This window comes from Ceratotherium simum, chromosome 3 (genome assembly GCF_057802395.1).
Source record: "Ceratotherium simum simum isolate JZ-2026a chromosome 3, ASM5780239v1, whole genome shotgun sequence".
NCBI lineage: Eukaryota > Metazoa > Chordata > Mammalia > Perissodactyla > Rhinocerotidae > Ceratotherium > Ceratotherium simum.
The window spans coordinates 28634982-28652093 of record NC_141902.1 but is presented as its reverse complement, the minus strand read 5'-3'; positions in this window follow the sequence as shown (position 1 = coordinate 28652093).

Sequence of the window (17112 nt, the reverse complement as noted above, 5' to 3'; positions counted from 1 at the left end):
GCTAAAACAAAGAAAACATATACAATTGCTGAGTCATTAGTGAACGACTGTATCAAAGATGCGTGTTAGCAAACCTTGAAAACCAAGTACCACTTTTCAATGACTCCAGAGCTCAATGTATTAAAGAACTAGGTCATAGAATAAATAAAATTAGCAAATTATTTTTTCATGCAACTTGAATGTACATCTATTGCTAAAATGGCAATTACTTTTGTATATGTGCAACTTGAATATGATGGTGATATAAGAAGGAATTATTTCTTTTGGCTTCATTCCTGACAAAACAATTAACTCTAAATTGTATATAACTTTGAGGGATTACATTGTCAACAAATGTGGTTTGGGTTTCAATTTTGAGTATGAGTATATTCTGATGATGCAGCTACAATGACAGGAAAAAGATTCGTGAGCAGTTACCCAAATAAAGAAATTTATGCCACTCTTGCAATTTGATTGGTTTATTTTAGTCCTTCTAGAGTCTAACTACTTATATGATTTGATGAAAGTGAGTTTCTGGAGCTTTCTGAAAGCTGAGTCATTCTGGTCCTGGCTATGATGAAATGGCCATTATCAGATTAATCTTCCCACCATAAATAACTTTAAAATTTGGACACAATATAGAAAACAATTGCTTGCAGGCATTGTACAGCAACTAAAGCAGGGCTGAAATTCTTTAGATAGGGGAGGGACCCAAGATAAGCCCCACATTTACCCAGGCTTTCTCCCCAAGAACATTTTAAGGGCTATGGTACAGGGAGGTGGAGCTCAAACAGGGAGCAGAAATCTCACTGGGCAGAAATAGCAGAGATAAGAGTTCCAGGCTGTTGAGCTGGCTGGGATTTAGGGGGCAAATGCCCTGAGTTTATGAGATGATATAACAATGGGGAAAAATGTGAATGATTGTCACTTGAAGATGTATCAGTTATCAACTTTTGAAAACTCCCAAAATTCAATATTAAGGAAACAAACAGCCCAATTAAAAATGGGCAAAAGATCAGTGAAATAGCCACTTCACTGAAGGAAATATATGAATGGTAAATAAACCCACGAGAAGATGCACAATATCATATGTCATTAAAGAAATACAAATTAGAGAGACAGTGTCAAGATAGTGGCAGAGGCAGACTCTGAACTCACCTCCTCCCATGGACACAATGAATTTATAACTCCTCTTGGAACAATTACCCCTGAGAGAGAACTGAAAACTGGATAAAAAGAACCCTTGCAACAAGGGACAGTGCTGACTGGGGTGGAAGAAGCAGAAATTCCTTTCTGGAGAGAAAAGAGCCACCATCTAGCTGTGGCACCTCATGGCCAGCTAGAAGCAACCTTAAGGTACAAAGCCTTCCCTGGAGGAATGGAGGATCTGATGGCGGGGGAGGGGTGTTACCACAAAAAGCAGCTTTTGCACTCAGCACAACTGAGACAAGTGTCATAATACCTGGCTCTGCTGGCTATTAACAACAACAGGGAGTACCCCCAGAAAAGCTATCGGATATAAGGGGGAAAAAGAGCCTGCTCTTAAAGGTCCCAAGCACAAATTCACTCATTTTGGAAAGCAACCTAAAATCACCAGTAGGCAATGTGAAAAGACACTCACCTGATACACTCTGGGTGAATCTTGGTGAGAGGTGAGACTTCTCCAGTGACTGAGACATTGGAAGCAGCCATTATTGTGACCTAGTACAGGCATGCTGACATAGATGCTGGCAGATGACATTGGAGTTCTTCCCCTGGCCTGTTAGCCCAGGGGTCTGCCCCACCCACTAGGGCATCAATTTAATCCAGCTCAGCCAGGGTAGGCAGCCTGCCCTAGGAACCAGCCCCACCCAACAGCAAGCCCTCAGCAACTGTAGGCCCGCATAGGCAGGGTGCCTGGAACCTCTGCGGCTGGGTGAGTGGGTCCTCCTGTGTAGGGCAGGGCTTGCATGAGGAATGGTCCTGCATTGGTGGAATGTGTGGGGCCCCTGCAGTAGGGCGAGTGAGTCCACTTCAGTGGATAGAGGTGCACACACAGGGCAGGACTGTATTGACTGCGTATGTGGCCTTGTGGGCAGTGGGGCATATCAGCTGCAGCAGACTTGTGCTTCTCAAACAGCCACATAGGGGATCGGCCCCACCTTCCAAAGCCTGAAATAATTGGGTGTTCCCAGGCCTGTGGCTGACCCCGCTAAGCCGCAACCATGAGAGAGGAGACAGCAGCCTTGCAGGCTGGAGGCCTGAAGCAATTGTAAGCCCCTGAGCCTAGCAACCAGCCACACTGGGGGCTTACTCACTTAACAGAAAAACTGACACAGGAATGTGCTATTAGACCTTGCATCCAACTGTGCTGGGGTTCCTCATGCCCAATAAAGTGACTGAAAGGACCATAGCAGCCGCACACAGCTGAGCATTACAACCAGGCAGCCAGGGGGACAGCCGAACCTCCTCAGGCACCTGCAGCATGAGCAACCCTGCCACAACAGAAGGACACATGTAGCCCACATAGGGGACACTCCAGGAACATTTGGAGCTGGTGATGAGAGGGAAGCACACTGCTGGGCTTCATAAGGCATCTCTTACATAAGGCCATCTCTCCAAGAGCAGGAGATGTAGCTGACCTACCCAACACATAGATACATAGATATAAGCACAGAGAAATAGGCAAAATGAGGAGACAAAGGAATATGTTCCAAGTAAGGGAACAGCACAAAACCCCAGAAGAAGAACTAAATGAAACAGAAATAAACTATCTACCAGACAAAGAGTTCAAACAAAGAGTCATAAGGATGCTCACTGATCTTGGGAGAAGAAAGGATGAACTCAGTGAGAACTTCAACAATCAATTGGGAAATATAAAAAAGAACAAATCAGAAGTGAAGAATACAATACCAGAAATGAAAAATTCACTAGAGGGACTCAATAGCAGAACAGATGATACAGAAGAACAGATCAGCACGCTGGAAGAAAGACTAGAGGAAATCACCCAAGCTAAACAGATAAAAGAAAAAAGAATTAAAAAGAACAAGGACAGGGCTGGCCCCGTGGCTTAGTGTTTAAGTGCACGCACTCCACTGCTGGTGGCCCGAGTTCGGATCCTGGGTGCGCACTGACGTACCGCTTCTCCAGCCATGTTGAGGCCACATCCCACATACAGCAACTAGAAGGATGTGCAACTATGACATACAACTATCTACTGGGGCTTTGGGGGAAAAAAATAAATAAATAAAATGTACAAATTGTTTATTTAAAAAAAGAACAAGGACAGTCTAAGGTACCTCTGGGACTACATCAAGCGCACTAACATCCATGTCATAGGTGTCTCAGGAGGAGAAGAGAGAGACAAAGGGGCACAGAATCTATTTGAAGAAATAATAGCTGAAAACTTTCCTAACCTAAAGAAAGAAAAAGACATCCAGGTACAGGAAGTGCAGAGAGAACCAAACAAGATAAACCCAAAGAGGCCCACACCAAGACACATTATAATTAAAATGTCAATAATAAAGAAAAAGAGAGAATCCTAAAAGTTGCAAGAGAATGGTAACACGTTACATACAAAGGGAACTCCATAAGGTTATCACCTGACTTCTCAGCAGAAACCTTACAGGCTAGAAGGGAGTGGCACAATATATTTAAAGTGTTGAAAGGAAAAAACCTACAACCAAGAATATTCTACCCAGCAAGGTTATCATTCAGACTGAAAGGAGAGATAAAACATTTCCCAGACAAGCAAAAACTAAAGGAGTTTATCACCAAGAAACCAGCTTTACAAGGAATGCTAAAAGGACTTATTTAAGTGGAAAAGAGAAGATCACAAATAGAAATAAGAAAATTATCAAAAATAAATAAATAAATAAAATCACTAGTAAAGGCAAATATACAATAAAGGTAGCAGATCAACCACATACGAAGCTAATATAAAGGTCAAAAGGCAAAAGTACAAAAATTATCTATTTCCTTGATAAGAGTGTAACAGATACACATGCACAAAAAAAGAGGTTAGATATGATATCAAAAACATAAAATGTAGGAGGAGGGGAGTAAATAAGTAGAGCTTCTAGCAAGATGTCAAACTAAAGAGACCATCAACTTAATATAGATTGCTATATATGTAGGTTATTATATATGAACCTCATGGTAATCACAAAACAGAAACCTGTAATAAATACACAAAAAATTAAGAGAAAGGAAACCAAACATAATATTAAAGAAAGCCATCAAACCACAAGGGAAGAGAGGAAGAGAAGAAGAAAGGAACAGAGAAGAACTAAAATGCCCAGAAAAAAAGTTTAAAAATGGCAGTAAGTACTTTCTTATCAATAGCTACTTTAAATATCCATGGACTAAGCGCTCCAATCAAAAGGCATAGGGTGGCTAATTGTATAAAATAACAAGAACCATATATATGCTGCACAAAAGAGACACACTTCAGACCTAAAGACACTCACAAACTGAAAGTGAAGGGATGGAAAAAGATACTCCATGCAAATGGCAATGAAAAGAAAGCTGGCATAGCAATACTTAGATCAGACAAAATAGACTTTAAAACAAAAACTGTGACAAGAGACAAAGAAGAGCACTACAGAATAATAAAGGGAACAACCCAACAAGTGGAAATAACACTTGCAATTATCTATGCACCCAACATAGGAGCACCTGAAATATATAAAGCAATTATTAACAGGCATAAAATGAGAAATAGCAATGCAACAATAGTAGGGGACTTTAACACTCCACTTACACCGATGGACAGCTCATCCAAACAGAAGATCAATAAGGAAACATTGCACTTAAATGACACATTGGACCAGTTGGATTTAGTAGATATATATGCAACATTTCATCCAAAAACCGCAGAATACACATTCTTTTCAAATGCACATGGAACATTCCCCAGGAGAGATCATATATTAGGCCACAAAACAAGTCTCAATAAATTTAAGAAGATTGAAATAATACCAAGCATCTTTTCTGACCACAATAGTATGAAACTAGAAATCAACTACAGGAAGAAAATCAGAAAATCCACAAATATGTGAAGATTAAACAAAATGATATTGAACAACGATTGGGTCAATGAAGAAATCAAAGGAGAAATCAAAAAATACGTGGAGACAAATGAAAATGAAAATATGACATGCCAAAATTTATGGGATACAGCAAAAGCAGTTCAAAGAGGAAAGTTTATAGCAATACGAGCCTAGCTCAACGAACAGGAAAAGTCTCAAATAATCTAACAGTGCACCTAAAGGAACTGGAAAAAGAAGAACAAAGCACAAAATCAGTAGAAGGAAGGAAATAACAAAAATCAGAGCAGAAATAAATGAAATAGAGACTAAAAAAATAGAAAAAATCAATGAAACTAAGAGATGGTTCTTTGAAAAGATAAACAAAATTGACAAGTCTTTAGCTAGACTCACCAAGAAAAAAGAGAGAAGGCTCAAATAAGTAAAATCAGAAACGAAAGAGGATAAATTACAACGGACATCTCAGAAATACAAAAGATTAGAAGAGAACACTATGAAAAGCTATATGCCAACAAATTGGATAATCTAGAAGAAATGGATAAATTCTCAGAATTATACAACCTTCCAAAATTGAATAGAGAAGAAATAGACAATTTGAATAGAATGATCACCAGTAAGGAGATGGAAACAGTAATCAAAAACCTCCCCAAAAATAAAAGTCCAGGACCAGATGGCTTCCCAGGTGAATTCCACTAAACATTCAAAGAAGACTTGATACCTATCCTTCTTAAATTCTTCCAAAAAATTGAAGAGGAGGGAAAGCTTCCTAACGCATTCCATGAACCCAATACTACCCTGATACCAAAACTAGACAAGGACAACACAAAAAAAGAAAATTACAGGCCAATATCGCTGATGAACATTGATGCAAAATTCCTCAACAAAATACTAGCAAATAGAATAAAACAACACATTAAAAAGATCATACACCATGATCAAGTGGGATTTATTCCCAGGATGCAGGGATGGTTCAACATCAGCAAATCAATCAACATGATACACCACGTTAACAAAATGAAGAATAAAAATCACATGATCATCTCAGTAGATGCAGAGAAAGCATTTGACAAGATACAGCATCCATTTACGATAAAAACAATCTAAGTGCCCAACAAGGGACAAATGGATAAAGAAGATGTGGTATATATACACAATGGATACTATTCAGTCATAAAAAAATGATGAAATCTGGCCATTTGTGACAATATGGATGGACCGTGAGGGTATTATGCTAAGTAAAATAAGTCAGAGGGACAAAGTCAAATACTGTATGATCCCACTCATAAATACAAGATAAAAACAACAACAAACAAACACACAGAGACAGAGATCGGATTGGTGGTTACCAAAGGGGAATGGGGGAGGGAGGAGGATGACAGAGGTGATTAGGTACATGTCTATCACGATGGATTGTAAATAGTCCTCAGATGGTGAACATGAGGTAATCTACACAGAAATCAATATGTAATGATGCACACCCGAAATTTATATAATGTTATAACCCAATGTCACCACAATAAAAAAATATGGAAAAAAATAAATAGATAAAATTCATACAAAAAAAAAAGAAATTCAAATTAAAACCACAATGAGTTACCACTACACATCTATTAAAATGACTAAAATCCAAAATACGAACAATAACAAGTACCAACAAGGATGTGGAATAACAGAAACTCTCATTCATTATTAGTGGGAATGCAAAATGGCACAACCACTTTGGAAGACAGTTTGGCAGTTTCTTATAAATCTAAACATACACTTACCATATGACCCAACGATCATACACCATAGTATTTACCCACGTGATTTGAAAACTCATGTCAATACAAAAATCTGTTTACAAATGTTTATAGCAGTTTCATTCATAGTCAGTAAAAGCTGGAAGCAACTAAGGCGTCCTTCAACAAAGGAGTGGATAAACTTGGTATGTCCATAAGATGGAATATTATTCAGTGATTAAAAAAAAAAAAAGGAATGAGCTACTGAATCATGTAGCAACATGGACAATCCCAAATGCATTTTAGACAGTGAAAGAAAAACTCAAAAGACTACATGTTGTATGATTCCATTCATATGATATTCTGGAAAAGGCACAGCTATAGGGACAAAAAATCATATTACTGATTGCCAGGGGATGAAGGAAAGGGAAGTGGTTGACCACAAAGGGAATGCACAGGGGGACTTCTAGGGTGTAGAAACTTTTTTGTACAGTAATGGGGTGGGTAGTAGATACACGACTCTATACATTTGTCAAAACCCATAGAACTGCACATCACAGAAATTGAACTTCTTGTATGCAAACCAAAAAAGGATCAACCAGGATGTATGGGTATCCCAAGATGGAATGCAGACTGTGACAAATGAATCTAACTGTATTACAAATGTGTGAAGTAACTGCACTGAACAGGGTAGAGAAAAGAGACGCTTACCTTGTAACTTTGCAAAATGGTGTTCTGACTGGAAATTATAAGGCTAAAGGCAAAAGCAATTATACATAAACACTGTACTCTAGTTGGTAAATTTTTTACATGGGTGTGATTAACAATTCTACAACTGCTTCACATCTACAGTGGGGTTGAACAAATAAGTAAATGAATGGTGGATGGTAGGAGCCAGATTTCCTGCTGTCTGTAATAGTTTTCTATTGCTGCTGTAACAAATTACCACAAACTTAGTGGTTTAAAACAACATAAATGTATTAACTTATACTTCTGGAGATAAGTCCAAAATCAGTCTCACTAGGGTGAAGTCAAGGTGTCAGCAGGGATGCTTCCTTCTGGAGGCTCTAGGGGAGAATCCATTTCCTTGCCTTTGCCAGTTTTTAGAGGCCACCTGCATTCTTTGGCTAATGGCCCCTTCCTGCATCTTCAAATCTAGCAGCATAGCATCTTCCAATCTCTATCTCTATTTCTATCTCTATCTCTCTCCCTCCTTCAGTCATCACATTACTTTCTCTGTTTTTGACCCTCCTGAATCCCTCTTATAAGCACACTTATAATTACATTGGCCCATGTAATTACAGATAACTCAGGATAACCTCCCCCACGGCAATATCTTTACCTTAACCGTATATGTGAAGTCCCTTTTGCCACATAAAGTAATATATTTACAAGTTATGGGGATTAGGAGGTAGATATCTTTGTAGGGCCATTATTCAGCCTGCCACACTATCAGAGAGGGAATTAGAGTTGAGCAAGAAAACAAGACAAGAATGAACTCTGTGTTACTGGTTAGTATCAATAGAGACAGCAGTATGAATTCATACTTATCTGAATATATATACAGATGAATAAATATAGAAATAATTATAGATATGTGTGTATACGTGGTGTAGTATACATACATATACATTATGTAGCTCTGTCTGCTGAAAGGACCTGAAAGCAACAACACCCCAGCAGCAATAAACACCCCCCACACCCAGATCTTGGTGTCTAAATACTATTCTTCAAAAAAAGGCACCAGCGCTCCTTGGAAAAATGACTGATTCTGGGACTGAGACAGGGAAAATACAAGATGAACCTAAAGCATCTTGTAGTATCAGAAATAAACTAAATACTCAAAAAGCAAACAGAGGGAGACATGTCAAAAGAACACAGAAGCCAAACTGAAAGAGCTCTCAGGGCCAAAGCTGGAACAATTCGAGCAACAAAATAAATAATGCGGTATTGGATTATAATCCAAAGTATGAAATAAATATATATGAGTCTGTATTCATATATGTCATATATTTTATATTTATATTTTATACATATATATTTATATACTCATATTTTATAACTGATATAAATAAATGACTGAATAAATAAATAAATGAGAGAAAAGTGACAAATATTCCTTACAGAAGAATTCCAAATAATATTCCAATTCCAGGAGGTAGAACTTAATCCCCTTTCCCCAAAGGAGGCCTAGACTTAGTGACTTGCTTCCAAAGAATATTAGGGAGAGGGAAAAATGGCAACTTTACAGTGGAGAAACCTGGCAAACATAACATCAACCAAGTGATGAAGGTTAACATCACCAGTGGTGTCATGTGGATACATGTCCCCTGATGTGATGTGACAAGAAAGGCACTTCACCTCTTCTGTATCTTTCCCTAAAACCCATAAGCATAGTCTAATCATAAGGAAAAACATCAAACCCAGATTGGGGGCCATTCTTCAAGAAATCAGGCCCAGTACTCCTCAAGACTGTCAAGGTCATGAAAAACAAGGAAAGACTTAGAAACTGTCACAGACTCAGAGGAGACTGGAGAGAGATGACAACTAAATGCAGTGTGGTACCCTGGATTGGATCCTGGAACAAAGAAAGGACATTAATGGAAAACTGGTGAAGCCCAAATAATGGAGTTCTGTTACAGTAACGTACCGATGTTGGTTTCTTAGTTTTAACAAATGTACCATGTAAGATGTTAACAATGGGGGAAACTGGGTGAGGGATATACCGGAATTCTCTGTATTGTCTTTGAAACTTCTGTAAATCTAAATGTATTCGAAAATTAAAGGTTTATTTTTTAAAAAATGGCTTACCTGATATTTATACCACCTGAATAATCTAATTCAAAAATGTCAAGGCCCACATGAAAATATCCTGATGTACTGACAGGGTGTATGGATTCAAAACAAAAGACTCAACTTCAAAAAAAGTAAGCTTAAAAGTGGTTCATTAGTAATGTATAGTCGATATTATTATTTGAATCCTGAGAAATATTTATTAAGACTAGTAGAGCAACATCAGTGTATGCTTAAGGAAAATTTTAACCATTTTTTAAAATACTTGATAAGAGAAAGTTTGATTAGATGTTAATGTAATGTTAAGTTTCCTCACAAGACCTTTTAACATTAGATTTGTCAATGACAGAAAAGGAAGAGTTGTGAGATTTAAAGAATGATCACACCCTTAAGTATGATCCAAAGAAACTGAATTATCCACATTCTGGCTAAGAGCCAGAAAAGAGAAAAAGTAACATATACCTTCTGCTATTTGCTACCATGTATTTATGCAAAGAAAATTTCTCATCAATGGTGAATATCTAGAATTTGAGGAGATCATCAAAGTCTTGACTAGGAATTGGATGAACTACACCAAGCTTAAAAACTAATATTAAAAAGTTCTATATTTAAAACTTACACAGAAACAAGTCCAAAGTTTTCATTTAAAACTTGGAAAATATTTTATTTAGAAATTCAATATTTAATGTATTTTAATTTGTTATAAATGTTAATCATATTATATAAAGTTTTTTCTTAGAAGGTAAAAATATAATGAATTTTTTCACCAAAATCTATGGAGATGCCTCCAAATCCCTTTAAGTTCATTCCACCATGTCAGACAAACATCATTTTCTTGGTGTACTATTTTCTAAGCATTGCCTTAAGGGACAGCAAATCTGTTCAGTCAATAATTCCCTGTACTACCTTAGGGGAATTAAGTTACTCTAATTCAGTTCCTCCTCCCAGAACTACTCTTGAAGATTAATAGTTTTATAGCTTTAAAACTTTATGAACTCTTGGGAAGTTGATTCTATATCAATACAACTTGTCAATATTATGCTGATTCTTTTCTCTCCTCAGCTCTCCAAACATACTGCCCCCAGGCAACCATCTCTAGCCTTCACAACAGTACATACCACAACCACCAACTCAATGCCCTCCTTGGTTTAATGAGATTTTTCTTTTTTTTTAGAATAACATTTGCCTTCATTTTGAGGTTTGACTTTGGCTGCATTTTTCTTCCTAGAGACTTGGAAGATAATTAATATTAAGATAAACTGTCACATTGGTTATGTCCTTGTATATGAGCAACTAGACATCCAACAGAAGTGGTCTACTGAAAGGCTGGATTAAGATGGTTTTATCCTCAATTAGACATTTTTCTATAAAACAGGCAAGGATAAACATTAAATATATGGAAAACTACATTTAAAAATTAAATCTAAACACCTAAGGAGAATTAGGCACTGCAAACTCTAACCTTAACTATTCGAATTTTAGTCCTTCCTGCATTTTCTCTTCATGGGTTTAAACAAGAACACATAATTCCTTTCACTATCTTACTTTAACATAAGAACCCCACAAAACAGCCTGGTTTAGTGTCAAAAGCACTAGACTGGATTTCAGGAGACCTAGATTTAAGCCTAGGCTTACCACTCGCTAGTTATATGACATTATTGATCTTAAAACTCCCATATTGATATATCCAATACTAGGTGTTGGTGTAGGGGTTCAATCAACATCTATGAATTTAGTCAGGGACTGAGTCTTGGAGGAACCAGTGAAGAAATGAAAGAGGCCTCTTCTTTGCTTCCAACTTATGCATTGGGCTACGGCAACAGGCAAGTAAATTAAAGAAAGGGTATAGTCCTTTCTCCCAATTGTTCAACCACCTGGCAGGGCAAAGAGGAAATGGCCTGCACCAGGAAAGGAGCACAAAGAGAAAGAAAGCTAGACAGGGTGGAAGGACTGGTAGGCTTAGACACTTACTGGGATTCCTTATCTCCTGGGAAGCACAGTTTTCTCTCACCACACTGGCAACCCATGCACTCTCCCATCTAGTAGGGCCATTCCCTAAAATCCCAGCACTCTGGGTCTACTTCTATATTCATCTGATGGAATTCTGGTTACTGTCTTCTATAGCCATCCTGACCTGAGCAAAGATAAGCAGATCATGTAGCCATTTTGTTTACCTTCTCTATCAATATAAACATGTAAAATACATGAAAAAAAAATGTGAGAACCTGATCTTCTAAATCTAAAGTAAGAATAGAAAAACGTATGTCCAGAGAATTGTAATCAACAACAGAATAATGTTTATTCACTCAACATTTATTGAGTGTGTACCATAAATAGACACCATACAAGAGTTAGGGACACATTTTAGAAAGACGTATTTCCTACCTAGAAGAGAGCACAATCTCTTGGGAGATATTTATAATAATTTACAAATCCCTTATACATTACATAGTAATAAAAATATACACATCTGGTTGCTTTAAGTAGAATGAAGTTCTCAATGAACACTGACGAAACTGTATAGACAGAGATTTCTGTGGCTTTCTTGGTCTTGTCCCAAGACACAGCCTTGTAGCAACTTGCAGCAACTTTATCCGTAGGCTAACAACTATCCTATCATTCAGTACAAAGGTCACAATTCAACCCTCAAACAAGTGCTTTCCATCCTGGACTTTGACTGTGGCCTGGCCAAAGAATGTTGGTAATAAGGCACTCAAAGTCAAGTCTACTACTGCACTGCTTCTCCCAGGGTGAGCTGGTACCAGGACAATTTCCTTTAGCAGTATCCATTTGTTCAAAAGAGGTCACAGAAATGTGCTTGTGAATGTCAGAAGGAAATACGTTTATTCTCTATTGTAGCTTTAAAATCATACTAAAAGTTATTTTTAAATGTCATTTAAAAATGTAACCCAAGAAGCCAACCTGAAAAGGCTATATCCTCTATGATTCCAAGTATATGACATTCTGGAAAAGGCAAAACTATGGAGACAGTAAAAAAATCAGTGGTTGCCAGGAGCTAAGGAGACGGGAAGGATGAAAATGTGGAGCACAGAGGATTTTTAGGGCCGTGAAACTATTCTGCATGATACTATATTGGTGGATACAAGTCATTATACACTTGTCAAAACCCATAGAATGTACCACATCAAGAGTGAACCCTAGAGTAAACTACGGACTTTGGGTGATAATGATGTGTCAATGTAGGTTCATTGACTGTAACAAATATACCATTCTGATGCAGGATGCTGATAGTGGGGGAAGAGTGGGAGGCGGGGCAGAAGATGTACGGGAACTCTCTGTACTTTCCACTCTATTTTGCTGCGAACCTAAAACTGCTCTAAAAAATAAAGTCTATTTAAAAGAATAATTTTTTAAAATGTAACCCAACAATGATTATTGGCCAAATTGCACAACTAGTGCTTACTCTCCTTTGGACAGTGACAAACAGAAGCAGACAAAGTAAGTTTCCCACAAGGCTCTTTGCTATAGAGAAGCAGTCTGTGGATCAAAAGGTCAAGGCTCACATTCCTCAAATGGCAGGGTTTTTTCATCTACTCATTTCTCCCATCATTCACCAGGCCCATTTTGGACAGTTCAATCAGATATCTTCTTCTTCTCCCCTCTCTGCTAGCAGGAACAAAAAGCTTCGGGCCAAACACAGTAGTTGGCAAAGTCTAGGCACCATTCAAGCTGCCTCTGTGAAAGCAATGATCAAAGGATCCCTATCCTCCCAGGTCTAATGCAAAGACAAAGTTATTTTAACAGGTTAGAAAAGAAACTTGAAGAAGCAGAGTCATAGCAGAAGAACTTGGGGTCCCCAGGTGCCAGTTTCGGACTCTATGCAGCATCTCTGCCCTGGTTCATTAAAGCAGGAGTTGGAGGCCCCTGAGAGCCAATTAGGAAAGGAAGTCAGAGTGAGGGAGGGAGAAATGATTCCAGCAACTGCCAATTAAAAGTGAATGGATCCCACAGCACCAAGGGACCGTGACTCAAACTGTTGCATCAGCCAAGTTCCAGTATCAACTCCCTGAACATGAAAGTAAGCAAAGAGGAGGGGTGAGGGAGGGAAGCAGAGGTGTCCCACACTCTGGCAAGCTTCCACTTCTTATCTCAAGTGAATACACACCTGACAATTAAGGTGCAAGTAGTATCTCTTGATTAGCCATGTAGAAAACCCCAAGAACACGCCATGAGAGAGACAGGAACTTTAGGCTGGGAAACATACCCAAGCGAGTTAGGCAGGATGCTGCTGACACAACAGCTCTGATACCAACTCAGAATTGCTCTTGTCAAATCAGATCACAGGTGACCCATTGTCCTTTGTGTAGAGCAATACTACTCCCATGACTGCCCTCCCCCCCAACCTGTACTTGTAAAATACCTGATTTTCAAGCATGTTCACAAATACTACTTCATCAATTGTCACAAAATCCCTATGGCTTTTGTCAGGTATATATTAGAATTACCATCTAGGAATTTAGAGAAGTTAGTACTGAAGTTCAAGAGACACAGACAGTATTATTTGTATATTTTAAGTGATATACCACTATGCTTATATATACACAGAATATCTCTGGAAGAAAACATAAGAAAATGGAGTGGTTACTATAGCAAGGGAAGTAGGGGTCAGGAGTGGAAAAGAAGCTTTCTTTTGTTACTTTTTTGTAACTTTTTAATTTTACACTATTGTATATATAACTTCCTGAAATCAAATGAAAAGAAAGTTACCATTAGGGAACAGAAAACCACAATCCAATTCTCTTTCCCACTGTATGATGCTGCCTTTCATGTTGAGTAAGAGGCTAGAGCAGTTTTCTTTCTCCTGTATCTTCCCACTTACCCCCATTCCATGAGCCCCATCCACATGTACATATATACACACAAATTTCCATGAGAACTTTCCCATGATTGCCTGCTCTCTGCAAATCTGCCACAAGCTGAGAATGTGCTGAAAAGCAACCAAGTGATGGGGAAATTGAAAACGTGATTCTGGCTTATAGGTAGAGTGATCCTAATAAGATCTCATTTGGAAAAAAAAAAGAGCATTTTTGTTCAAATATTTTAAGAGAATAGAAAAATAATCTAACACTTCAGCATACAAGATCAAGATTAGAAAGAATAAAGGTCATAAAACCTGCCAGTATCAGGGAGTGTAGTTCCCTAATCTTTAACAGGCTGGCAAGTTGCTGACAGAAGGGGAAGAAATTGCTTCCCTGGGTATCAAGGGAGATTTCTTGGCCTGATGCAGAGAGACAGGCTCCCACAAGAAGAAAGTTGAGAGGATATATGACACAATGGGAAAAGCAGCTACACACATCTAGAGATAAAATATATAAAATTAAATTGATAGAGTATTGGAAGAAATTGCCTCCCAGATCACTTTCAACACTGACACTCTATGATTCTACAAATCACAGATGTAGGTAGATCAGTAAGTAGAGAAGGAAAGTGCTAACAGACTCTTGACACCAAGGGGCAGTCATTACCATGAACTAAAATCGGAGACTACCATGGAAACAGCATAAACACTCTTTTAAATTTCATTCATTGGTTACAGGTAAGTTTATTGAGCTCTTGTGTCAGGTACTGAGCTAGGATCTAAGACCACAAAGATGAGTACCTTCAAAAAGCTCAGACTACAGGAAACTGGCAAATAATTAAAACACAAGCTCATAGTGCATGACGGTACAGGGACAGACACATCAAAATCTACCTCAGGTATGCTAAGGGAAGTTTTCCAAAGAGGTAACATTTGAGCTGAATCTCAAAGGACAATTAGGAACTCTCTAGGAGTGAGGAAAACACATTTCAAGCAGAAGGAATCACATGTGTAAAAGTACCAAGAAAGAGCATGGAAATTTCCAGATATTAAAAATATGTTGGGGTTGCCATGCATTAGGGTTACAAGAAGAAGGCAGAGATGAGGTAATATAGATAAGCAGACCAAAACATGAAGGCTGTAGAAGGAGCGTCTTACTGGAATTATAGAAGTCCTAAGAGTTTTTACACAAGGAAATAACATGATCACATTTGTGTTTGAGAAAAGTCAAACTGCCGGCAGCACTTCCCACTTCTGAAACAGGAGAGGAGCATATTAGCATAATGGACAAGAGTACAGCTCCAGAGGCAGGATGACAGGGTTCAAATTCCAGCTCCAAGCCAGCTGGAATTCCAGCATAATTGAATGTTGTCCTGATTGTCTCTGCTTGTCCAGTACCATGGGTAGGATGTATTAGTTCATTTAATCCTCACAACAGTCATACAAGGTAGGTAGTAATATTATCTCCATTTTACATATAGCCCCACTGAATCTGAGAGAGGTAAGAAACTTGCCCACAGCCTTCGAAGCAGAATAAGTTAAGATTTCAAATCCTGGCTCTGCTACTTACTAGCTTATAAATTGGACAATACTAAAATTATGATCATTATTATTAAAAAACTAAAAAAAAAGAGAAAGATTTCAGCTATAAGGAAAATAAAAAGACCATTGCAATAGACAGGCAAGAAATGCTAAACTACTGAACTAAGACAATATGAATGGAAAGGAAATGAATGAGGGGACATTTAGGAGATATGATCAACACATCCAATGACAGACTGGATATTAGAAATGGAGAAGGAATTGTCAGAGGTGACTTCCCAGGTTTCTGGTTTGGATAGCTGAATACATAGCGATGTCAGCTGCTAGTACGGAAACAAGAGAGGTGGTTGCTAGAGATAATGAGTTCTATTTTAGACATGTTGGATTTAAAGTGTTTATGGCTCATACGACCTGCTAGGCCAATGTAAATTTATCACTAATGCTAAGGTAAAAGATCTGGAAGTATAAATTTAGGAAAATTGGTACTTAGTTTGGTAACTGAACACATGGTTATGAATGAAATGGTCCAAGGAAAATGTTTTGAGGAAGAAAACCAGCAGGCCATGGGTAGAAGTCCTAAGGCCACCATCATTTAAAGATGGGATGAGAAAGAAGTGTCCATGTAGGAAGCAGGACTCAATAAGACTCTGACTCCTTCACTAGGGCTATGCTCATCATATCCATAGATCAGAAACAGTCTGTGCTTTGGCCCTTACCCAGGTTCAGTGTGTTCACGGTTACTCTTGCAGACTCAACACCCTGGGCTTTCCTCCCTTCAGTTCTTCCCCTAATCACTGTAAATAGGTCTCTTTTCCTCTCCCTGTAGAACTTAGTTATAAACCTCACCTCTTGTTCTACTCTTGGAGTATCTTCCTAGAAGTTCTATGTGTTGGTTTGTACTGTGTCAACCTGCTAAGCTGGAACTACATTTCCAAGAATCCTCTTTCCTATACAGTCCAGGTTTTGAGTTGGCCAAAACAGGAATTTTCACAAGACCTGGAAGGTGGAAATGAATCAGTAGCCATTACTCTGAAGGCCACTGTGGCAAGATGTGGTAACAGATAAACATAGAGGTGCCAACAAGTTCCAGCTTGTCCTCACTCTCCTCCACTTTGTCCTGCTCTTCTTTATGGCTGACCTGGCTGGCTAACTGTGGTTGCAAGCCCACAGAGGCTCTGTTTACACAGAGGCATAGCCTCCCATAGACCTCCCCACAAGCCCTCCCTCTGCA